Source organism: Elaeis guineensis, chromosome 16 (genome assembly GCF_000442705.2).
Source record: "Elaeis guineensis isolate ETL-2024a chromosome 16, EG11, whole genome shotgun sequence".
Lineage (NCBI taxonomy): Eukaryota > Viridiplantae > Streptophyta > Magnoliopsida > Arecales > Arecaceae > Elaeis > Elaeis guineensis.
The window spans coordinates 32,203,710-32,230,409 of NC_026008.2; the positions used below are offsets into that span (position 1 = coordinate 32,203,710).

Below are 26,700 nucleotides of genomic sequence, written 5' to 3' on the forward strand. Positions count from 1 at the left end.
TCTTATAATTAGGTCCAAGCCTGACTTAAACTATTTTGGATCCAGTCCAAAGCCTGATCTAAAATTGAATTGATCCAAGCCTAGTTTTAGTCCTAGTTATGGCAGCCAAACAGAATCCATGCCCTATATCTAGATTGAAAAAATTTAAAAATTTGATAATCTGATTGCACTAAATCAAAGTTCAAGAAAAAATTAAAAACCTCTAAATAGTTCAAGATTTTTGGTGTGATTGATCCTGAATAAATTTAGCATTTTACACAATCAATTATTTTAAGTGTAGTCAAACTTTCAAGTTTTTTAGGTACAATAATAGCCCAGAAGGGCAGTTTAACATCAATCAAGTGTCATTCTTGAAAGAAGATGCCAAATAACATAGAAAGATGTTCTACTATTTGGATATTTATTTTTTTGTTATACTAATTTTTAAAAAAAATTCTATTATGTTGCACAAAATGCAATATCAATAATATATCTAAAGATTGGTGATGAAGATGATGACCAACATAAGGAGAGAATGGAAGTGAGAATTGAATTAAAAACATCTCAACCAAAACAAAATATATAACGAGAGATAGGATCAATACAATTGTAAAAATTACTTGAGTTCTAGAATAATGATGAATCTCACCTTGCTGTTAATTTTGATAATTTTATACTAATAATATTGTATTATAAATTCATATTAATGTTGCTTGAGAGATAGTTGGAAGTGTTGGTGGTTGTATTCTTATTAATAGTACTGAATCATTATTTTACTTTTGTATTGTTTGAGAGATGGCGGAAAGTATTTAACTTTTGATAGGTTATATCTGTGATTTTCATCTATAAAGATACAAAGAGAATGAACTAATAGTACTTAGGTCTTTATTGTCTTCTCTATCTAAATTTGCACAAATTAAGCTTAACCACTAGGCCTGGCTTGATTTTAATCAGGGTCAAGCTAAGATCTTTTGCTTAATTGGCTAGGCATGTCTTGAAATTTTGAGCTCAAATTAAAATCAGGCTAGACTTGGATTCATTAATTTTTATCCCAACACAACATAATGGTATATTGTATTTAGAAAATATTTATATAAAAATTATATATTTTGTAAAAAAATAAAAATATTGAAAAAAAAGAGAAAAATTCTAAATCTCTTTCTCTTCTTGCCCAACAACACCTCCTCCTTTACACTCCCACCTACCCTCCCCTTGTTCCCTCCTCCTTTGCATCTCTCATTCTCTCTCTCACTCGTCAGGTTGTCAGCCAATCTTGCCCTCCTCTTTCTTTCTCACTTCGCATCCAATAGGCCAACCTCCTCCTTCTCCTCCATCTTTTTCTCTCCACCTCCTTTGCATCACCTCACTTTCTAGTATGATCAAGTCAAGTTAAATTCAATTAGATATTAGGTTGGTTGAATCAAGCTCGAGTCCCTACCATCTACTATTGTGCTAGGGTTAAGCTTTAGTTTATACACCCGATATTGCACTAGGCCATGTTCAAATCTAACTACTTTATATAGATATTGGACCTTGATCCAATTTGGCATATGATCGAATCTACTCAGCTATATAATAAAAGAGTGGCTTAATTACTTTAAAAATCTTAAATTTTTTGGAGATTTTTATTTTTTATCTTGAACTTTGATTCATTGAAATCAAATTATCAAATTTTTAAAATATTATAATTTCTCATCTGACTACTACTTCTGTTTAAAAATCATGATGAAAATGGTCACGTGGCATCATATGACACATAGTGGAAGCTATATGGCATGGAACTAGCCGATGTAGAATTTTAAAGTCCTTCTTCTTCCTTTTTCTCTTCTTTTAGCTAGGGTTTAAACTCTTTTTTTTCCCTTTTCCTCCTCTTATAGCTCGGGTTTAAACTCTTTCTTCTACTTTTTCCTTCTTTTCCAGCTAAGGTTTCTACTTCTCATTTTTTTCTCTATTTTCCTCCACACTATCTTTTCTAAAATTCTTACCATTTGTACCTCTTCTTATGGATGTTTAGGAAGGAGATAAACATGAGGACTTAGCATGGTTGAAGGAGTTTCATAATTTTGATGTGATATTATATAAGAGAGATTTGCCTTCCTGACATATATTCCATGAAAATGGCTTACTTTTCAGGAGTCATAGGGGGCGTTAGCGGTGGATTTGGTGGTGGTGGTAAAGATGGTCTTGATGGTGGTAGTCATGGCAAAGATTTTGGAGTTAGTGATGGTAGAAGTAGAGATACTGATGGTAGTGCAGGAGGTGCTAAAATTTTAGAGGAGATAGTGGTAGGAAGAAAGGATGAAGTGAAAAATAGAAACCCTAACTGAAAGAAGAAAAGAAGGAAAAATTTTTTTATAAAGATTTCACATTAACTATTTCATACCATCAGTTTCCACTACATATTACATAATAGCACGTGACCATTTTCAATCACAGCATTAAACGAAAGTAGCAACTAGGAATAAATTACAATATTTTAAAAATTTGATGATTTGATTGTAACGAATTAAAGTTTAGGATAAAAATAATTTTTTTTGAAAAGTTTAAGATTTTTAAAGTAATTACGTCTAAAAGAGTTCTAGGTTCAAACATCAGAATTTTACTAGTCTACTTCTAGAATTGATCATAATTATTATCCTGATTTTAGATCTCCACTAAAGTTTGCTAGTCTACTTCTAGTATGAATCTTTTTGTAGCAACCTATGCACCGTCAAAGTATTTTGATGATAAGCCGATCATCCTCAAAAGTACTATAATGTCATAACCCTCACCATCGAATCAATGATTGATCTAGATATTCTTTTGACATATGTACTCTCTTATTTCTTTTGTCTTGCTCCTTTGAATCCTACCAAAATGGTATCCTCATAATCTCCAAGTAAAATTAGAGAGAATGAAAGAAAGAAAGGAAATCACTAGGAGGGATGGTTTGTCAGTCTTGTGACTCCACATAGATGGAGAAGCAGATTCATAGTAAGCAAGTACAAAAAAAATAAGTAAATTATAAACAGATATATATGGTATTTTTTTTATGGTGCAAAAATATTTCTGAAAAAAATAAGTTTTTCATCTACATAATAGTATTTATAAATAATAATATATTATTTTTAGACCTATATGGAAAGATAATCTTCTACATGGAAAGATGATCTTTTACAATTATTATATTAATTAGGAACATAATGATAATCTAATAAAATGAACATCAGTTTTATTATATATGTAACCACAACAATCTAGTGCTAAGATAAAATCCTAAAAATAATATTTAAACAATAGTATGCCTACGTATAAGTAATCAATGCTTGGGCAAGTGTTGTTACCATTACATTTTAAACTATGATGTGAAAATAATAGAAAATAATATGTATATGCTTGAGATATACAAAATCATTGCATCATCTTTGGAAATCAATAATAGACTATCCAAATTCAAGATCTAAATCATTTAATATGATATACACTACAAAATAGGCCTAGAAATCAAAATTTATATGTTTTGTATCTAAATAGAGGATTTTAATAGGATGGTACTATAATTTACTATGATCTAAATATCTAAGGTCAATGAATTTAAATTATCTATATTTTATGATATATGATAACGATTTATAAAGTGAATGTTGATTTATATGCCCTATATGTATTTTATTACAATAGTACAATCAGTACCATCCAATTTGATATCTACTTAATGATTAGATTAAAAACCATTAAATACACAAATTTTAGTATTTTCATTTTTAAGCTTTTCGGTTAATGTATATCATGTTTAACAATACGCTCGAATATATAATATCTTATATATATATATATATTTATGTATTGATGGTGGTCCAATTTAAATTATCTTTAAGATATAACCGTGGAGGTAGGATATCTAAGATCACACTACAAAATAAAATTTTATTCTTCAATGATAATTAACAACGGCTAAATTGATAGCATATACAGGAGTTAAAAGTTGATAATTCATACAAATATATGTATTTTCTACATTTGTCTATAAATGATGTTAATATATTAATATCTATAATTATTTACATATATTATTTTATTTTTTTCATATGTTATATATTATATATATATTTTTTATATTTAAGATCTACCTAGCACGTGCAAGCCACGTTACGCAATAAAGTGGCACCGTGGCAGCCCTAGTATCGGACCACTTTATCACGCCCGCACTCGTCCATTTGTCGCTTCTCTCGTTCGTTTGGCCCTCTTCTTTCGATCCGCCTCTGTTCGTCCAGAGAGGAGAACCAAAGGAGAAGCAAAACCCTAGCCTTTTCTTCTTCGTTCCCCTCACCGAGAGACCAAGAATGGCCGACGCCTACTGGAGGTACAGCGACCCACGCCACCAGGCCGCAGCCATGGCCGCTCCCACGGCTCCCCTGAAGCGCCCTCGCGCCGATTACGCCGGTACGTCCCCCTTCACCCCCGGATGCCTCTTCGTTCTTGCGCCTTATAGTTTTTTTTTTTTTTCTTCTTTTGTTAGGCCCTTTCATCGAATTCTATTTGTCGATTTGTTTGTTCTATTTCCTCCGCTATCCGTTGGATTCGCTAGGGTTTCCTTTCGTTTTTCCTCTTGTTTTTGATGATACCTGAGATTAGTTTTCCTTTAGATCTACCTATGAGGGGGTATTTGGGTGAATTCTTCACATACTATGCAGATAAGAGTGGATGTTAAGTGAGTTGTTTCGATTAAAGGAAAAACACTTTTATTTTTGTTTTCTAAAAAAAAAAAGTTGGTTTTCGGATCGATAAAAGTTGATGGAATGCTGGCATACGATATCGGTTGGTTTAAATCAGTGTCATTAGTGGGTTAGTTATCGTGTGGAGATTTGGCTGAGAATTTTTGGACATATAATTCTCTATTTTGATGCATATGAATTTAACTATGTGGATATTGAACAGATCTGTTACGGGGTAGTCCGGAAATCCCTATTTTTGTTGGTTATGATCAAGGGAAATATGGGTTGTCCACGTGTTTTCACAAAGGCGAATTCCATTCCTTTTGTTTTGAGGGCAGATTAAATTGAATCTGAAATAAAGAACAGAGAAGATTGCTCGTGATGAATATGGCAAAATTTTCTGCCATAGTAGCCTTGATTTCATTTCAGGAGTGTCTTTTTTTTTTCCAATGAAATTTCTTTCTGTGTTATAGTTTTGTGTAAGGACATGACCTTGGCTGCTGCTTGAGATTCTAAAGGTTTATTGATGATACTTTCCTGACGGCCTTTTGCGTACGTGTTGCACACCATTAATTTTAACTTAGTGTTATGGTTGCTGCAACATAGACCTCTTGGTATTCTACCATATTAGTACCATAACTTATGTCTTTCTTACCACTTATGAAGTTGGAGGTTTGCCTCAATTCTTGACATTTTTTCATTTTGTTGTCAAATCTGATGAATGTCATTTGGAAACTGAAATATATTTGTCATGCTTGATCATTGTGGTATCCATCAGTGTTGAGTGCACAAGGTGAATGCGAGGCTGACCTAATTAGCATTTAAAATACTTTATCACAAGTTCACAACTCTCATTCAAAATGATAGATGGTGTCGGTCAATGATTAAAATGTCATGCTCTGGTGCTGTGCAACCTGAGCACTGAAAGAGTATGTACCTTGCTGTGTAGTTCTACGGTTTGGTGTGCACTGCCAAGCAGCATGATGAGCACTGACACAGCTGGCACTCTGACAGTGTGGTGTGCTAGTAAGGCACTGGTATGACAAATGACGTGCCATTCTAATCAGCACTTAGTGATTGCATAAACCTTTAGTATAGGAGAAGATCCTTATTGAATGCCCAAAAACGTGTCAGCTTATCAAATTTTTTTTATATGTACTTTCTCAAATAGCTGCTTAAGATGAAACTTCTGCTTTTAATCACTTAATATATCTGACGATGGTAAGTGCCATTTCCTGAATATGTAAACCACTTCCTTAATTCTAATAGGTCCTAGGCGCCTGTAAAAATTTCCACACAAGGTCTGAATCTTTTGTCTTTTCTGACTTTCTTTCCTTTTATCTTGTAATCTCACATTTGTTTACTTTTTGATATATATGTACTCTTATTAGAGCTTATTTATTTCTTATCTTCAATGCATGTATTTTCCACAAACAAAGAACATTCATGAATAAGTACTTGCTATACTTCTATATAATGTTTTATAGGTTTACTTAGTCATGACATGCATAGGAACACAGTATGATTTTTTTATATTCTTTGATTGCATCGGACATGTGTAATGAGTTTTCCTGGCATATTTGGACTGGTCTGCTAGAAACTTGAAATCCAAAAGAGGATAGCTTTGTGAACCCAAGGGTTCTTGCCTCCATTTTACCAAGTAATATGCATCGCATAACATGGCATGTAACTGCATCAAACTTTTTCTTGCTTTTCCCTACTCATTGCACTCATATTTTTTGCAGATGAAAATCTGTGTGTTGTAGGAATATATATGCTTTCATGTGTTGAGACACTAATTATGCTAAAGAGTGGATTCACCGTTTATACTTTCTAAATGGTTGATCTAAAATCTAAGAAAAAGGCTAAACTACCAAACAAACTAGCTTTTCTGGCTTCCAGATTATTTTGCTTAAAGAAAGAAATCTTTATATTCAATGAAATCTGTATTACTAAGTTTGTTAAATGAGACTGATGAAAGTAATAAATTACGGTGAAAGAGAAAATGACAGATGGTGGGAGAGAATCGAGGATGTCATATTACTGCTGGTTTCATATGATTGCCTCGTAGCTTTTTAGTATCCTTATTGTGCGGTCTACATATAAGAAGATCCGTAACTAAGGGAGAAGTTCTGTAGTGAACTCCTTCAGTGGCTTGTGTAGGGTTTTGAGATGGTATCAAGTTGATTTTTGAGGATTTTTAGAGATCTGCATGTATGCTTTTCTTTCTTCCAAGGCATGTTTGGTGCTTTTGGGTGTATTTAGAAAAATATGGAGGTCTTTTCCTTTCTTTTTCACAAGGAGAAGATAGGCTTAGCTAGATTTTTTTTCAAATTTGATAGACTGATCAATGTGCTTAGAAAGAGTAGAAGGTTTGGAATTACATTTTTTATATGGGAAAGGGGAATGAAGAAATGCCTATCGTATTTGGAGATTTTCAGGCCTCGTGCTTATTATTTATCACCTTGTACTTAAAAACTGAAAAGGTGGGGGAGGGGGGGGCCTTGGAGAATGAGATTAGAGATTGTTAAAGATCAATTCTGTTGATAGTATTGGTTATGGGTGAGAGTAGGAGCTAGTTTGGATAGATTGATGACTTTAATTGGTCTTTATGCCCAGGATTTTATGAAAGATAATAGGCTTGGTTGCTGAAATTTTTGGACTGGTTTTCCATTACTACCTTATTAATATAGAGTGTAGATGGATCCAATGATATAAATCTTGTGGGATGGGGCGGTCCTATTTTTTCTATGCAATGCCACGTGCTGTCATCCTGCCCCTTGTCCTAATTGTCGTAGGACAAGCTGAACGAGATGTTGGCATAGTGGTGGGGTGGTTTTATCCTGATGTTGGAATTTCGTGTCGGGCATGCATGTGTTTCAATTTTTTTTCCTAAACAACACAGTGGAATAAAAGATTAAAACACCTTTTAATCTAAATCATGCATGCAAGGATCTACTTCATATGTTGAAATTGAACACATGCTGAATTTTATGCTGAAATTAAATATGTGATTGATTCACATACCTGTTTCATAATTCTTTTCTTCAAATCTGGATCTGGAAGAGAGTAGGTTCTCCTTAAGTCGTGCGAGTATTCGATCTCTACGGGTATCCACTCAGGATCAGTCTGGAACAGTCCTCTTCGATGTTGATCTTTCTTTTCCAAAAATAATCATCTTGCGAATTTGAACGAAGCCTGGATCACAATCAATACTTTGATCCTTTTCTTTATCTTTTTCTTCTCTTCTTCTCTTGCTCTTCTTTCTTTGATTATGAGGCAACTAAGGTCTAAAAACCAGCAAAGAAAAAAGATGCCCAAGCTCCTCTTGGGCGTGGAGATGGAGGACGCCCAACCTTTGGGCGTTGGAACTAGAAGGGAGAAGAGAGGGAGAGGCGTGGGGACTCTTAGGAGGTGTGGGGGCTGTTGGAATTTTGATATAAAAGCCTTAGAGAAGGCCTATTTAAATAGATAAAAAGTTTGAATCCTATTCAAAACTAAATAGTCCTTTAATACAAGTCCTACTTGCATTAGGAATTTTTGTAGCTTTAAATATTTGACTCTCTTTAGGAGATCTATTAGGCGCCAACTATTGGAGTCTTTGCACCCACTTTTCACATGCCACATGGCGCTTAGGGGATGCCCTATGCTGGTCCCACACGTCTTCTTTTAAGTGGGATGCCCAACTTGATCAAATCAAGTGGCATCCCATGCTAACAATCAAAAAAATTGATTAAGGGTTTAAACTTTTAATGCATATAATTCAAAACTTTAGGTACCCAACAATTAGAGCCTAATGAATCTAGTTCATTTAGGTTATTAACAGGTAATTAACTCGAATTAATCTTATCAAATAAGAAATTCAAGTACAAAGAAAAAATTGGGTTCAACCATGTGTTAGTAAGGTTATCCTGAAGCTAATAGGGTTTTTTTAAACCCAATTCTGACTTCATAAGTCCAATTGTTTATTCCAGGTCTAATCTCTTTATTGTGTAATCCCATAGATTCAATTCTATCTGATAGTGAGATATACTATGATCTCTATCATAGTGTTATTGAAACTCTTTTCAATGAGTTGAAATAATTTCACTTTAACTCAACAAGGATTGTCAATCCTGAGCAACTTTAGTGAGCTCTCACAATCCATTAGTGGCACCTGGTAGTATATAGTGGCAACTTAGCAGAACCGAAAAAGAACATCAAAGTGGAATTCATATGTGATTCAGTCCCTCTATCGTAAGTTCCGACTAGATGACATGTCATGGATAAATCGTCAAACCTCATCATTGATCATATGATAGATTCGATGAGCTCAAATTTAATTGTGATCCTCATGAAATTTTTTTTCCATCAATCACACTATTGTGGACATAGACTCTCGGATTTAGTCTCTTAAATCTCATAGGACTACTCTTTTTTATCAAGGTCGATAGATTCTATCTAGATGCGTATTCTACTCCTACAGTGGATCAACTGTCGCCAACATCCACTATAAGGTCTCAATGAGGTCATGTTTATGTGTTAGTCAAATTCCAGCAGTCTCATTACGAGCAATCGTACCATCGCAGATCAAAGAATCATTCACAGAATTACAGCATCGAGATGATCACTGACGATTGATTAAAAATTCAAGTGATCTCTCGTATGGTCACGTTCAGGATTAGTTGTTCTCTAACAACTATCCGCACTTGTCGCTCAGTGTCTCTATATCGTAAATCAGAGACTCATCTATCCTGAAGAAAGCAATCTGTGCATCGGTCTATCTGGATCGATCACCATCCTCATGATGATACTATGATCGAAAGTATTTAAGAATTAATTATACATGCTTCTAATTCTCAATATCTTGAGAATATGTATTGAAGCATTAATTTCATAGACGATTCAAGGACACGTCACTTCTTGAATGAAAATTAAACTTATTTTTTTATTGATCAAATCAATATTTTAAGTACAAAGTTGTGTCCTTGAATTATTACAATATGTCAGTCATATTGACTTCTAGGACACACCTAACAATCTTCCACTTGGACTAAAGTCAATTGGCCATTAATTTAAGTCTCATCTTTTTAAGATGTATTTTCATCTTTAGTTGGTTTAATTGCTTTATTAGCGGATCTGTCATGTTGTCCGCGGAGTCTATTCTTTGCATCTCGATATATTTCTTTTCGAGATAGTCGTGTATGATAAAGAATTGCCGCTCGATGTGCTTTGATTTCTAATGTGACCTTAGCTTCTTAACAAGTGCCATGGCTTCATTGTTGTCGCAATAAAGTGGTATGATATTCGATGTCATAACTTCAAGCTCCACGACGAACTTCTTGAATCAGAAATCTTTCTTAGCACCATCCGAAGCAGCGACATATTCAGCTTCTGTGATCGAATACGCTATGATGGGTTGTTTGGAACTCTTCCAGCTGACTGCGCCACCACTGCATGCGAACACATATCCTGCTGTAGACTTTCTATCATCAGGATCAGACATGAAGTCTGAATCAGTATATCCCTCGACTCGTTACTTAGAATTTTTTTCAAAAATCAAGAATAAATTTTTAATTTTTTTTAAATATTTAAGGATATTTTTCACAGCTATCCAGTGCTTCTCGTTTGGATTCGATTGATATCTGCTCGTGATACTCACAGTAAGGACAATGTCAGGTCGAGTACACAGCATGGCATATATGAGGCTCCTTATGGTTGAGACATAAGAAATTCTTTTCATGCGCTGAACTTTCTCAAATGTGGTCGGACACATCGTCTTGGAAAGACGACTACCATGCCTAAGAGATAGGAATCCTCTTTTAGAATTTTCTATGTCGAATCTATATAGTACTTTCTCTATGTACAGTTTTTGTGATAGGCCTAGCATTCTTGTAGATCTATCCCTATAGACCTTTATTCCAAGAATATAGGATGCTTCTCCTATGTCTTTAATGAAGAATTTTTTGAACAATTATCTTTTGATCGAGGTCACCATGGGAATATCATTTTTAATGAGGAGAATATCATCCACGTATAATATAAGGAATGTTATTGCACTCCCACTGATCCTCTTGTGTATATAAGGTTCTTCTTCATTCTTGATGAAATCAAACGATTTGATCGCATCATCAAAACGAAAATTTCAATTCTGAGAAGCTTGTTTTAATCCGTATATGGATCTTTGCAGCTTGCAGACTCGGTGATCATCGTCATCAGATGTGAAATTCAAAGACTGCTCTATATAGATATTTTTCTCAAGATATCCATTTAGGAAAGTAGTTTTCACATCCATCTGTCAGTTTTCATAATCATAATAAGCTGCAACATCAAGCAGAGTACGGATGGATTTCAGCATAGCTACGGACGAGAAGGTTTTCTGATAGTCAATACCTTCGTGCTGACTAAAATTTTTTGCCACGAGCCTAGCTTTATAGGTCTCTATCTTACCATCGGCACCTATTTTTCTCTTATAGATCCATTTACACCTAATGGGTACTATACCTTCGGGTGGATCTATTAACGTCCATATTTGGTTCGAGTACATCGAGTCAATCTTTGATTTCATTGCATCTAACTATTTTTCAAAATCGATGTCAGACATCACTTCGTCAAAGGTATTAAGATCATCATCATGATTCTTATCTCCCATAAAAAATATTTCTTTTACTTCCTTCGTAAGCATATCTATGTACCTTTCAGGAGGTCGGAAGATCCTGCTAGATCTACGAGGTGGTAAAGAAATTTCAACTACTGACTCATGAATAATGGATTCCTGAGGATCTATAGCTCTTTGTTCTTCAGAGATCTTCTCTTTAAGCTCAACTAACCTTCCACTGCTACCATTCTGGATAAATTATTTTTTTAAAAATATAGCATTCCGACTCACAATCACATTGTGATCTTGTGGAAAGTAGTAGTATCCCATTGATTCTTTTGGATATCCTATAAAATGAGCTATTACAGATCTATCCTCTAATTTATCAGTTATTTATCTCTTGACATAGGTCGGACATCTCCAAGTCTTAAGATAACTTAGGTTCGGCTTCTTACCGTGCCATATCTCATATGGTGTAGTAGGAATATATTTTGATGGAACTCTATTCAATAAGTGAATTACAGTTAATAAGGTATGTTCCCAAAGATATAAGGATAAATCAGTGAAGCTCATTATGGACCTCACCATATCTAATAGAGTCTTATTCCTCTCGGATACTCTGTTGAGCTGAAGTGTTTCAGGAAGAGTTCATTGAGAGACTATGCCGTTGTCGTTAAGATATCTCAGAAATTTCTGATTAAAGTATTTATCTTTTCGATTAGATTGAAGAATCTTAATGGATTTGCCTGTTTGTTTTTCTATTTCATTTCTGTATTTTTTGAATTTTTCAAAGATTTTAGATTTGTATTTCATCAGATACACATACCTGTACCGTGATAGATCATCGATAAAGGTAATGAAGTAGCTATAACCATTCTTGATCTGCACATCAAATGATCCATACACATCAGTGTGTATCAGGACAAGTAACTCGATGGCCCTTTCCCCATGTCCAATAAAAGATAACTTGGCCATTTTTTCTTGAAGGCAAGATTTACAAGTTGAGTACGACTCTGAATCAAAAAAGCCAAGGATCCCATCCTTTTTCAGTTTATCCTGTCCTTTTCAATATAGTCTAGTCTATGATGTCAGAAGTATTTTTGGTTAATTTTATTTCTGGATCTCTTTTGATCTACGATGATAAAGAATGTCAATTAAAAGACCACGTGCAATCAATTTATTTCATAAATAAATAGAACAAAAATCTTTATTGAAATTAAAATTAAAATCATCTTGTGTTAGTACAGATACGGAAATCAAATTCCAACTAACTATAGCAACAAAATAACTGTTTTTCAAATCTAATCTAAATCTTGACGGTAATCGAAGAGGATAAGTGCCAACGGCTTTTGCAGTAATTTTTGCTCCATTATCGATCCAAAGGATCATGTCACCTTTCTTCAACCTTCTACTTTTTATTAGATCCTGCATTGAAGTACATATATGAGCATTCGAATCAGAGGCCAATATCCAACTAGAAGTAGAAGAAATCGTAAGGTTAGATTCAATTACGAGCATACTTTATTAAGGTTTGTCATCTTTTTTAATCTGCAGGCTCTCCAGATAGAGTGGACAGTTCCTCCTCTAGTGGCCTTCAGCATCATAGTGGAATACTTTCCTTTTGCTTCAGCCTTCTTCGGAACGTCCTTCTTTGGCTTGCTCTCTTTCTTCTGCTTCTTTATGGGTTTACTCATCTTCTTCCAACTAGATTTTTTTTGAATGAAGAAGTCCGCTCTATGGTGAGAACAGTGTCCTTTGAACTCTTTAAGGTTCTCTCAGTAGTGATCAACATGTTGATCAGTTCGGGTATGATGCAATCAAATTTGTTCATATGAAAATTTACAATAAATTGACTATATGAATTCATAAGGGATTGAAGGATCAAATCCATCGGCAATTTCTTTTGCATATCAAGTTCGAGCTTCTTAAGCTCCTTAATGTCCTTGATCACTGTCATACAGTGTGCATAAACTGATTGTCCTTCATGCATCTTCAGATTGAAAAGTCTCTTGAACACTTCGAAGCGCACTGTGCGGTTTTGCTCATTATACAACTCTTGTAGGTGAGTGATCATAATCCTGGCAGTAGGCATATGCTCATGTTGGCTTTGCAATTCGTTTGATATGGAAGCTAGCACATAGCACTTAATTCGACTATCTTCATCCGTCCACTTTTCATATACTGTTCTTTGCTCAGTAGTAGGACGGTTTGGTAACACTAGGGGTTTCTGGTCGAGTACATGATATAATTTTTCAGAAATCAGGATAATCTTGAGGTTTCTAAGTCAGTTTTTATAATTGGTTCTGGTAAAAAAATTAGACTCAAGGATGCGGACTAGAGGATTTGAAGCTGACATGGTTTAACTGCGAGAGTAGAGATTTAAGTTAGATTTTTGTACTTTAAATTTATATTTGCTCTAGGGACTTTAAGAAGCAAACAATGACTCTTACTATTTTTTCAGATCTCTCCACTCTCTGGACGGAAAACGAAAATCCTAACGCGACAACTGGATTTTTAGTGGGTGTTGCAGTTCCACCAATCCCATATATCTTATCTAACAGTTATTGGTAACATGCACACCGACATGTGGATAACCTTTTGTCCAGATGCTTCTCTAAGCATATTGCAGCGACTTGCTTTCTAAATTATATGGATTCACCTAACAGTTATTGATCACACTCTTTAGTTAAATTTGATCCACCATTCATAGGCAGGTTCAAAGCCGTCATTGGGACCCTTACCTAACAGTTATTTGGTCCAACCTCATCCTTATCCTGGAGTAATTCTTTGCTAATAGAGTGATTGTGTGTTCTCGGTGCAACTGAACCACCGTGATCAGTCGAGAACAATCAACATCGGTACCACGCCTGCATATCTACAATGGTGGAAGATCTATGGACTTAATATTTATGGAAAGATTTAGGTTTAGATCTCATCTAATCAGTCATCATATGATCAATCTAATTGGCATGGGCTATACCAAATCGCTAAGCAACCTTATTCAAGACTTAATCTTCTAAATTGGTTAGATAAGTGTAGGTCAGTGGTGGTCCTTCTGTTGCTTTCTTTAGACATCAATAAATTGGTTAGGTCAGCGAACGGAATCAATTAAATAATCAGACATCAATAAATTGGTTAGGTCCTTAGGTTAATTGATTTTACATATGAGATTTTATCGATTAGATCAACTACAATTGCATGATCTTAAACTTAATCAATCTAATCCTAATCAACACTTGATTCGGTTTGATCAATTCCTTAATTGAATTAGATCTATTATGTTCAAATCAAAAATCTTTGATGCAATCTAATTGCATGACCTAATTATTGATTTATCTATGACCAAAATTCTCATGCACCAATATAAATTTTAGATTCTAAAATCAAATTTCAGATTTAAATTTTTTGCATAAAAGATAAGTTTTAAATCATGAAACAAATTTTCAGATTTAACGTTACAAGCATATCTCGTATATGTATGTAAAATTCAGATCTAAACTAAAATTTAGATCTTAACATGATATCATACATCTCATATATAAATCTTGAATCATATTAAAACTAATTTTCTGACCTAAATATGCAATCATACATTTTATATATAAATCATAAATCATGTCAAAATAATTTTCAGATTTATGCATGCATCTGTATATCACATATACATGAACTAAGATCCTATTTAGAATAATTTCAGATCTATGCATATCTTCACATATCGAATATGTGAACTGAAAATTAAATCTAAAATAAATTTCAGATTCAAAACAATCATCTATATATCTCATGTATCAAGAAAAATCAGATTTTGAAACTCTTTTCAAAAATATGCATGTCAATTTCATGCATATAAAATTTGTGGCTCTGATACCACTATTGGAATTGTGGGTTGGGGCATGCATGTGTATTTCAAATTTTTTTTTCTAAACAATGCAGCGGAATAGAAGATTAAAACACCTTTTCATCTAAATCATGTATGCATAAAACATAGAACACAAGGATCTACTTTATATGTTGAAATTGAATACATGCTGAATTTTATGCTGAAATTAAATATGTGATCGAATCACATACTTATTTTGCAATTTTTTTCTTCAAATCTGGATCTGAAAGAAAGTAGGTTGTCCTTAAGCCGTACAAGTGTCCGGTCTCTATGGGTATCCACTCAGAATTAGTTTGGAACAGTCCTCTTTAGTGTTGATTTTTCTTTTTCAAGAACAATCATCCTGCGAATCTGAATGAAGCCTGGATCACGATTAATATTTTGATCCTTTTGTTGATCTTTTTTTCTTTTCTTCTCTTGTTTTTCTTCCCTTGATTACGAAGCAACTAAGGACTGGAAACCAGCAAAGAAAAGGGGACGCCCAAGCTCTTCTTGGGCGTGGAGATGGAGGATGTCCAACCTTTGGGCGTTGGAACTAGAAGGGAGGAGAGGGAGAGGCGTGGGGACTCTTAAGAGGCATGGGGGTCGCTAGAATTTCGATGTAAAGAGCCTTAAAGAAGGTCCTTTTAAATAGGCAAAATGTTTGAATCCTATTTAAAACCAAATAGCCTCTTAATACAAGTCCTACTTGCATTAAGAATCCTTGTAGCCTTAGATATTTGACTCTTTTTAGGAGATCCATTAGGCGCCAACTATTAGAGTCTTTGCATCCACTTTTTCACATGCCACATGGGGCTTAAGGGATGCTCCATGCTCGTCCCACACGCCCCTTTTTAAGTGGGCACCCCCAACTTGATCAAATCAAGTGGCGTCCCATGCTAACAATTAAGAAAATTGATTAAGAGTTTAAATCCTTACTGCATACGATCCAAAACCCTAGGTATCTAACTATTGGAGTCCAATAAATCTAGTTCATTTAGGTTATTAGTAGGCAATTAACTCGAATTAATCTTATCAAATAAGAAATTCAAGTACAAAGAAGAAATTAGATTCAACTATGTGTTAGTAAGGTTATTCTGAAGCCAATAGGGTTTCTCTAAATCTAATTGAGATTTCATAAATTTAATTGTTTATTTCAGGTCTAATCTCTTTATTGTGTGACCCCATAAGTTTAATTCTATCTGATAGTGAGATATACTATGATCTCTATCATAGTGTCATTGAAACTTTTTTCAATGGATCAGAACAATTTCACTTTAACTCAATAAGGATTGTCGATTCTGAGCAATTCTAGTGAGCTCTCACAATCCATCAGTGACACCTAGCAGTATGTAGTAGTAGCTCAGTAGAACTAAAAAGAGTTTCAAAGTGGAGTTCACATGTGATTCAGTCCCTCTATTGTGAGTCCCGACTAGATCGCAGGTTATGGATAAATCGTCAAATCTCATCATCAGTCATATGATAGATTTGATTAGTTCAAGTCTAATTATGATCCTCATGAAAATTCTTTTTCATCAATCACACTGCTGTGGTCATAGACTCTTGGACGTAGCCTCTCAAATCCTATAGGACTATTCCTTTTTATTAAGGTTGATAGATTCTATCTAGATACGCATCCTACTCCTACAGTGGACCAACTATCGCCAACATCCACTACAAGGTCTCAATGAGGTCATGTTTATATGTCAGTCAAACTCCAGCAGTCTCACTGTGAGCAGTTGTACCATCGCAGGTCAGGATTATTCACACAACTAAAGCATCGAGACGATCGCTGACGATTGATTGGAAATCCAAATGATCTCTCGTATGGTCACGCTCAGTGCTAGTTATTTTTTAACAACTATCCGTTCTCGTCGTTCAGTGTCTCTACACTGTAGATCAGAGATTCATCTATCTTGAAGAAAGTGATTTGTGCGTCGGTCTATTCGGATCGATCACCATCCTCATGATGATAATATGATCGAGAGCATTTAGGAATTAATTATACATGTCTCTAATTTTCAATACCTTAAGAATATATATCGAAGTATTAATTTCATGGACGATTCAAGGACACATTACTTTTTAAATGCAAATTAAACTTGTCCTTTTATTGATCGAATCAATGTTTTAAGTATAAAATTGTGCTCTAAAATTATTACAATATGTCTGTCATATTGACTTATAGGATATACATCTAACACCTGACACTCAGGACCATGCCTCGTCTCGATGTCCCATGGGACATCCTATCTAGACTTGAAGTCTTGGATGGAGCATTGTAGTTATTGTGAAAGTTTTGGATGAATTAATTGCATAGATACTGGAAGTATATCCCATAAAATAGGTTGGTACATAAATTATTCTAGGACTACCCTTTTTAACCAAAAAAAGAGATCATCTCGAGAATATTTATATGTCTGGGATCCTTGTGATATGTGCCATCGTTAGCTGGACCAAGAAGATTCTCAAGGCAAGAACCATGGAAAGGGAAAGAAAATATGAGAACCTAATATTGAGAGCCCTTGCCGGCATAGTTTGCTGGGCCTCCTAGAACCCATTTGTTCCAATGATAAGAACTTGCTCAGAAGGAAATATCGTGTGCCATTCACTTGATTTTGAGCGTGATAATTCATCTGTTTGTACATTTCGTAGTTATTTATGAAATAGTCTCCCAACGAAGGGTCCATCTATAACAAAGTTGCCCCATTGGTGATGTTTGCTAACCAATATTCCAAAATGCCACATTCATGCATTGAGTGAAGATTGTTGGGCCGTTGGAAAGATGCATAGTCTTCCATTCCTGTCTTCTTCAAAGGGTCATTGGGAAAAAAGAAAAGGGCTTCCAGCAGAAAATAAAGAGACGAGATTAATAGATGACCGCCTATAGAAACAAACAGTGTACATGCTCTCTAATTAGAACGGTGAACATGCAGTGATCTTTATCAATTTTCTATAAATGTGTTCAAGGTATGTGGCAAGCCATTTTGCAACATTTGCCTCATAGTTTGTGCAGGATGGAGCCCACAAGTTGAGACTTATGTAGAATTTTAAGATTGGTGGGTGAGTCCTTACTTAGCAGTCATTTACGATGATGCTTTTATGTTATTTTATTTTACTTTTTTTTTGCTTAGAGCCAGCTTCTGAGTTTCAAGCAGAAGCCTTCGAATCTTTTAGGCGTCAGCAATCAGCAGTTGATGTTGGCTTAATTTAAATGGGCCTTTACCTTCATTATATTGTGGAAGGTTGTCACTTAGCGACCATTTGATGAACTGCTTCTAGGAGTTATTGTACCATCGAGATTGATTTTATCCAAGCCATGCTTGTGGTTCTTGAGCTCACTAGGATGTTTGAACCCAGATATAAGTCTCTTAAAGTTTGATACTTCTGGACGTATTTTAATAAATTGGCCTAACCCTAGATAGAAGCATATGACACTCTGGGTTGATAAGATAATGTAATTTTTTGAGTATTGCCAAGAATGCTAGTATTAGATATGGGCTGGCTCTGCCTGACCTGATATCACTACATCTTTGAAAAAGTGTGGTCCTAAACAGAGTGGAATGGAGAGAAAGGATTCATGTAGCTGACCTCAACTAGTTTGGGATTAAAGCTGAGTTGAGTTGAGCTGGCTCTAGCTGCATTTACAAGTATAAATGGGCCTACCTAGACTGATTTTTTTGATTTTTTTAAACGTATTTTAGGCAAAATTTTCTAAAGGTACTTTAATGTGTAGAGGCGATGTCTTGAAATTGTATCTGGGCTTTGGACTTAGAGTGTAAGGTTGACATGATGCTGGATCTAACCTACTAAGTGAATTTAGCGAATTTAGCAAATTTACCAAAAGTGGTGATCAGGAGAAGTTGCATAGCTTTGGACATGGAAATTGGTAACTACTGTACTTGATAGACATTTTTTGATATCATAATTTGGTAACTCTCTTTATTGCTCTCTTGCTAGCACCGTTCTTCCTCCATAAGAGTTGCATTCTGAATGACTTTGCTATAAAAAGTATATACTATTATGATCCAGAAACATTCCATAGAACATGATTGTAGAGATTGGTTTCCTTGATTGCTTTATTTGAATTGTTTGCAGAAGTTTTTAGTATTAATGAGATTGGTTTTTCCTGGTTCTCGATTCCATCCAATCAGCAGATAAGCACAATGCCGTATCTGTTTTGCAGATTTTAAAATTTTCTTTGTTAGTTAATGCCAATGGAAATGAAAAAAACACAATTTACTTGGAGCATGGTAAAAACTAAGTTATAATCTTAACATTGAGGTCTTATCCGGGTTATTTGAAAATGTAGATAATTATAAATTAAAAGAATGTGACATTCTTTGTATGGATTATTGTTCAGATCTTAGTTCCATTGTATGTGTATCAAACTAAAAGGTCTCATGCTTGTTTTCCTGACCTCTGTGCAATATTGATTTGGTAATTATTTTTGTAGGATATAATCTGGGAAAATGACAAAAAGCTTTTGTTGGAATTATGAAATCATTGTCGGGAGATTGCTATTGTGATGTTGGAAGATCGATGAATTTATACTAATTCATGATACCAATATTATGTGAATCCTTTTGATGTAATGGTACTCCTTTTAGTAGTCATAATGTGGGTATAGATGATGCCAACTAAGAAAAGAGGTATCTAAAATGATGTCTAGGCTGATTTAGAAGTAAGATTACCCCATCCATTTAGAGGATGGATTAGGTTTGTCTTCAGCAGTAACACAATCTAAAATCAAGAAACCAACAACATCAAAGGAAATCTTGCCAGTAGATTAATGTTTCTGAAATTATCTGCGATGATCTGTTTGTGATGTCAGGAATGCTAGAATAGTTCAAATTGAATTTTTTTAATCATCTATTTTAAGGAAATTTTGTGGTTCATGTTTAATTTAAGTATTATAATAATCTATCATTTGCTTTATCTGCTGATTAGATGTTGCAATAGTGTAGTTGCTGCCTGAAACTATTTCTTAGAAGGACAGATAATTTGCATGCTTTGGTTTTGTGCAGCAGATTAAGCTTAACTGTGACTATTATGAATACTGTCTAATTGGGAAAATAGAATTTGTCAACATTGTAGTAAGGGGTGTGCAACAAAACCAATTAAATCGCAAACTGACTTGAACTGTTATTTCGGTTCGGTTTGGATCGGGTTTTTCCACATTCGGTTTGGTTTTGGTTTAGAATATTTTTGGAATCAAAAAAACTGGTTCGGTTTCGGTTTAAGTCGGAAAAACCAACTTAAACTTAATCGACCTGCATATATACCATCTTACATGGAATGGGCGAGCCAATGCTGTACACCAATTGCACCCAAACCCAGCATAACCTGAACCCAAACCCAGTGCTACCGTGCTCGGTGGAGAACCTGTGAGGATTCTTGTTTTCAAGCGAGAAACTTTCATTTAAATAGCCGATGTGAGGCTAAATAGAACCAGCTCCTTCAACCCTTTTAAGCCTAACACTTCGAAGTTGTCTGATCAAACATCAATGGCCTCCATCACCTAGGCCTCGATATATATATGATGGCTATTGGTTCAGTTCCCATAAAACCTCATTGCCTCCTTCATGCTCTTGCCTCTCCCCCATTCACCTTGCTGCTTGGCTTTCTTCCATCCGGAAATTGCTGCTTCTCTCGTGGCTTCCCACAATCCAACCATCCAAGGCCAAGCCCTAACCCCAACCAGCGAGCCTCCTTTTGAACCCCCTCTCTGATCTTCCTCGTTGCCCCTCCATCTAGGTGTGGACCAAGCACTTTCTCCTCCTCCACCAGGAGTTTTGAGGTTGGTGTAAGGAGATAACTCTCGTTTTCTCCCCTTCCTTGTGTGACACGAAGAGGCCAGAGTGGATAAGTAAGCACATTAGGCTTTCAAGTGCGGGGGTTGTGGGTGAGGGGATGGAGAGGAAGGTGGTGAGGTCGGAGAGGGTGATGGCCTTGCCATGGTTGTGGAGAATGTCTGGGATGCTGAGCTCAATGGCGCACTTAAGGGACATGGATCTGATGAAGCTAAGGATGTGTTCAATTGGTTGCTTCTCCTTGGTGAGTTCTATTACTTGCAGGTGAGCTAGCTAGTTTTCTCTAGATTAGGGATCTATTGAGATTTATTTCAGAGGAAGGTGGTGAGCTCGGAGAGGGTGATGGCCTTGCCATGGTTGTGGAGAATGTCTCGGATGCTGAGCTCAATGGCGCACTTGAGGGACATGGATCTGATGAAGCTAAGGATGTGTTCAATTGGTTGCTTCTCCTTGGTGAGTTCTATTACTTGCAAGTGAGCTAGCTAGTTTTCTCTAGATTAGGGATCTATTGAGATTGATTTTGGTGGTCTTAAGACTTTAGATTTACATATAGCTAGTGGATTAGTTCTTCCGCAAGGAATAGGGGACAATGATATAGGTCTAACCATGGACCTTATGTCGACCCCTTCATCTGCAACGGCGTCACCATATCTGGCACCATCAGGTCCATCACCGGCCTCTTCTACCTTGCCCACTTCCTCCTCAAGTTCAACCTAATAAGCTGAACGGAACTTTTTAGGTCAGTTTGAACCGGTTTCATATTTGGTCAGTTCGGTTTTGGTTTCAGTTTTAGGAAACTGATTTAAATTAGTTCGGTTTCAAAAATACTCCTAAACAGACCTAACCTGAACTGTGCACACCTCTACTTTGTGCATGGAGAACCATTATTAAGATATAATCAAGATGCAATACTTTTATCAATGATATGCTAGTTTTGTAGCATGTTATATATATATATATGCGTGCATGCACGCACGCACGTGTGCGTGCTCGCAATCTGGTTGATGAGGATGACACCCTTTATGATCTTTGGTCTTTTTTTAAGTTGGGGAGTGGTCATATGCATGCATGCAACAAGTAGGTATGACAACAAAGTGATTGTTTAGTGCAGTAGTCATAGAGATACTGATCCTGAGATAGACAGATGGAGGGGTACATGACTCTATCCAATGGGGTAGGGGGAGATAGTAGGTATGACAACCAGTGATTGTTTTGTTTAGAATTTTATCAAGATCAACTAGTTGGACCATAGTGTGGTTCAAACTGCTTTTTAGACTAGATCTTCTGGTGGCAAGGTCAATCACAACCTACTTTCTTCCAACTTAAGCTTGATCCTTGATAGTAGATAGTCCCTTGCTGCAAGCAGTAAAGCATCATGTCAATTGGTATTTTTCTTTATTTTGGGTTTGTCTTATTTTGGATTTGGATTTAATTTCATACTTGTGGAGCCTTAATGGCAAATACTGGTGGTTGGATAAACACCACAGTGTAATTTATGTATATATTGATCACTTCCAATTTTGTTGTGCTTTATGATGCGCTAGATGACAGGCTTAGGATTTAGGGAAATATAGACCTTTATTTGTATCCCTGTATAACAAAGTTGTCAAAATTTGGTGTTCCTTTTCTTTTCTATCCTTCATCAGAAAAGACATGCTGGCCTATAGCCCCTTCATCTCTTCTTTCTGACAATATGCTTCTATATCTACCTTATCTCAATGATTTGAGACCAAGGTGATTGGATGCCTTTTACTTCAGATACATTTTTGGTTTCCTTAATGTACATTTCTAAACCTTCTGATCCTTCTCTTACAGGTGACTTTTTTTTTTTAAAAAAAAAGCTCTCTTTAGAACATTGCGATTCTGGTTGTTCTTCAACCGATTTTAATTATGTTTTAACAATAGAATGATTTTCAATACAGCTTGGTCATAAAGATGTGATGTTCTGTAGTGTTATGGCTGTAAAAGGGCATTTTCCTTGTGGCATACAACTTGCTCAAGAATATGCTGTCTCAGGAAGAAATATGTTATTGAAATGGAAACTCATGTGGTGAATTTTTGTGGGGCATTTGGAAATATCAAGAAGCAGAGATGACTGTCAAAGAACTTTGTTTACATGCCTTCTTTCTTGAACCTCTTGAATTATATTATGGCCTGTTTAATAAAGTGGTTGAAGTAACGTTATTTTCTTCTGTAAGACATGGAGTTTTTTGGATAATGTACATGGTCTATATGTGCTGACATTTTTCTATAGCAAAACAACTTGTGCAAGATATTTCAATATATATTTATATTTTTTTGACTGAAAGTTTCTGACTTTGAAGATATACCTGGTGGTCCGGAAGTGCTTGGTTATTATTCTCGTGATGAAGAAAGGACAGGGCACCGTACAATCAGAGATACTGAATCAATTGCAGCTTCCTATGATCGTTACTTACGCAATGGGGTATTGTTTTGTGAATGCTTAGTTATTTACATGTTTAATTAAAAGGCTAACTTTCAGTTGTTAACATTCCTGTAGGTATCTTTTGGTGCTGGAGAATCAGTCAGGACTGTGGCTGGAGGAATGACTGGTCATCCTGTTGATGATCGGCGTATGATGGGTGTTGGGGGAATGGATGGCCGGACTGTTGGATATGGTGGTGGAAGGCCTGAACCTCCTCTTGGAGGAATGGATGGCCGGAGTGTTGGATATGGCGGTGGAAGGCCAGAACCTCCTCTTCCTCAGGATGCCTCAAACACATTATTTGTGGAGGGCCTCCCTGCAAACTGCACACGCAGGGAAGTCTCTCGTATCCTCGTACCTATGTCCTTGTCACTTTTTGTCAAGTTCTTTCTCTTCTGCTGTTCCTTAATTTCTTTCTGCAGATATTTTCCGCCCTTTTGTAGGTTTTCGAGAGGTGAGACTTGTAAACAAGGAATCAAGACATGTAAGTTGGATTTGCTAAGACCAAAATTTTTGTCAGTAAAGTATTGCTGTTTGTTTATAGCTTCATCCTTTCATCCCTTTTCCAGCCTGGAGGAGATCCACTTGTCTTATGCTTTGTTGATTTCTCCACCCCTGCTCAAGCTGCGGTTGCTTTGGATGCGTTGCAAGGTGAAAACAACAAGCTTATCACACTTAATACTTATGTTAGATATGTACAATCACATTTAGTTGCACATCTGCATTGTTGCTTTTTAATGCTCTTCTTTGTAATAGCATCACTGCCACATTTTCATTTGTTTCCATACTGTACATATATACCTATTTTATTTTTCAAGTTATTTTCCTAATCTTATTGAATACCTATCTTATTTTTCAAGTCATTTTCCTAATCTTATTGAGTTTCCCTTTCAATTTGCTGGTTCTACAGTATCTAGTTTTCTGCTGGATTCTACATTTTGAAATTTTTGTCTGGATTCATTAGAAAGCATATTCAAGATGACCAGCTTAATTTTGTCCTGTAATTTTCGACTGAACTTGTTTCTGCCTGTGGAATTCAAATTTAAGATCTTTTGATCTGCTTAAGAGCGCTAACCAACCGATGTTTTAACATGTCTTGCTTATCATGGTCTAAAATTCAAGTAACTTGTCTTCAGGGCAAACTTGAATATGATGTGAATATCATCTAGATAGGAAAGGCAAGCACGATTTTTCTACCATTCTTTAGAATATGCCCTTAGGCCTGGTCACCCTTGTCAGACTGAGTATGAGATGGTCCACATACGATGGAAGTTTCTTGTTTGGAATGGATGCGCTATTCAGTGGGAGTTCGTATATGAATGCGTAATTTCAGTATAAGATTGTCCGCCACGATAGATAAAGGTCCTGCCAGTAGTTGCTGTCCATTTTTATTCTAGTTCTTATCCGATCTGTCTAGGTTCTTTCCATTTTGCCTGCCTGGGAAAGTGCTTGTGTTGCTGCTCCTAGTCTTTCGGCTGCTTAACACTCTGCCTTTAGTTCTCTCTCCTATTGACAATAGAATAATTTTTGGCGTGCAAACTTGACCCCCATATTGTGCACTGATTATGGTGAACCCATTAGCTAGTTAAGTTTTTGGATGTTTCTCCGCCACCATCAAGATTTTAAACTGACTGAGAACATCCATAGGATGAACTGTCTTATAACATATTGCTTGAGTGAACTGATGATTGGTGAAGAACTAGCCTATATAATTAAATGGTGCTTGAAGAAGTATAATTCTATTGATCCCTACAATATGACTTATCTGGGTATGCACACATAGACCGGGTTTTTATGGTCCGTTATGTTGCATTATTCGCATGTTACAGATCCGTTATGTTCCCGTGTAGCGCGGTCCCGTGCACAACGTAAAATAGTTACGATTCGATTTTGCAGGTTATAAATTTGACGAGCACGATCGAGAATCAGCCAATTTGAGGCTGCAATTTGCTCGCTTTCCTGGTCCGAGGTCATCTGGTGGGCCTCGTGGAAGGCGTTAAGTTGTGGGGATTCCCTTTTACAGGTGATACGAGAAATACATGCGTTTTTCCTTATAATTCTTTTTGCGGCTGTAAAATGTGCTTGAGAATAGCGATCTTGCGTTACGATGACAAATTGCACTGAAACCGTCCGTTGGTCGTTTCTTGTAGGTTCGGAAGCTCCTGTGAGCGAGGGACTCGGTAGATTGCCCTTTTCTGGTTTTCCTGTTCTCTAGAGTACTATGAACATAGCTGCGATAGGCATCTGAACTTTGAGGTTATTACAATGTGATGTATCTGTTATGCGCCTATATAACTGTTACATGATATGCTATTCTGTCTATGCAGTAATAACTAAATATGAACCAGCTAGACATTGCGCTCTGTGGATCGTATTTAAAACATCATCTAATATTTTTATCTGGCATTAGCTTAGTGTTTGTTACTTGATATGAATGGTTTAAGACCAGATCGTTACATGCTGCTTCTTTCCTTGTGGTTCACCTAATGGGCTTGATCCCAGTTTATCAGTTTATTGCTGGCAAACACAGCAGGTGACATGTGAATTTGTCATATTGAGTTGTACTAATAGAACATCATGTGACCATAGCCCAGTGGATAAGGCAACACTCGCTGTTGGCGAAGTATATTTTAAATAAATGATCCTCAGTTATTGAAAATTAATATCAATGAACAAAAATAGTTGCCTAGAATAACTAAAAAACTCTAGTGTTCAATAATTATAACACTTATGGAGATCACCTTTTGTAACTTCAAATATTACAATGCCAATTTCTAGAGACATGATGCATGCATTGTAATATACATGCATACATTTAGATTTTTTTTCACATTTATTTAGAGATCATACCTCTTGGGCACCCCTTGATAATTTGTGATTGGATTAGTGAGGTTGTATTATGTATTGTATGCTGCATATTTGTGACCATCATGACTCAATCATCTTTTTTCTAGGTATAGTGATCAGAGGATCAGAAAAAACCTTGTTTTATTTTCCTCATCTCGTCTCTCAGATCACAATAAGGGGGAAGTGATTTATATGTCTTATTTAGCGTTGGCCATATGCCAACCTGCATGTAGGTTGCTTGACCTCCACTAGCAAGGTCCCATAAGCTTAATCAGGTCGTGTTTGGTCAAAACTCCACCTGTTGGTAGGGCCTAGTAGTAACTGATAATTTAGAGAGGATGGAATGATAAAGGGGAAGGAATATGGGGAAAGTGAAGAGCAGGTAAGAAGAGGGAAAACTGTTGGGCTTGCAAATGGATTGGGTATGGATTAATTGGGGGTTAATCTTTAGTCCAATGCGTTTCTTCTCCCCAGTAACATGA

At 35.9% G+C, this 26,700-nt stretch overlaps 1 pseudogene; it reads left to right on the plus strand.

Moving 5' to 3' along the window:
* Nucleotides 1-4,148: 4,148 nt before the first annotated feature.
* On the plus strand, nt 4,149-25,777 carry LOC105059307 (RNA-binding protein 2-like; annotated as a pseudogene).
* The last annotated feature ends 923 nt before the right edge of the window (nt 25,778-26,700 follow it).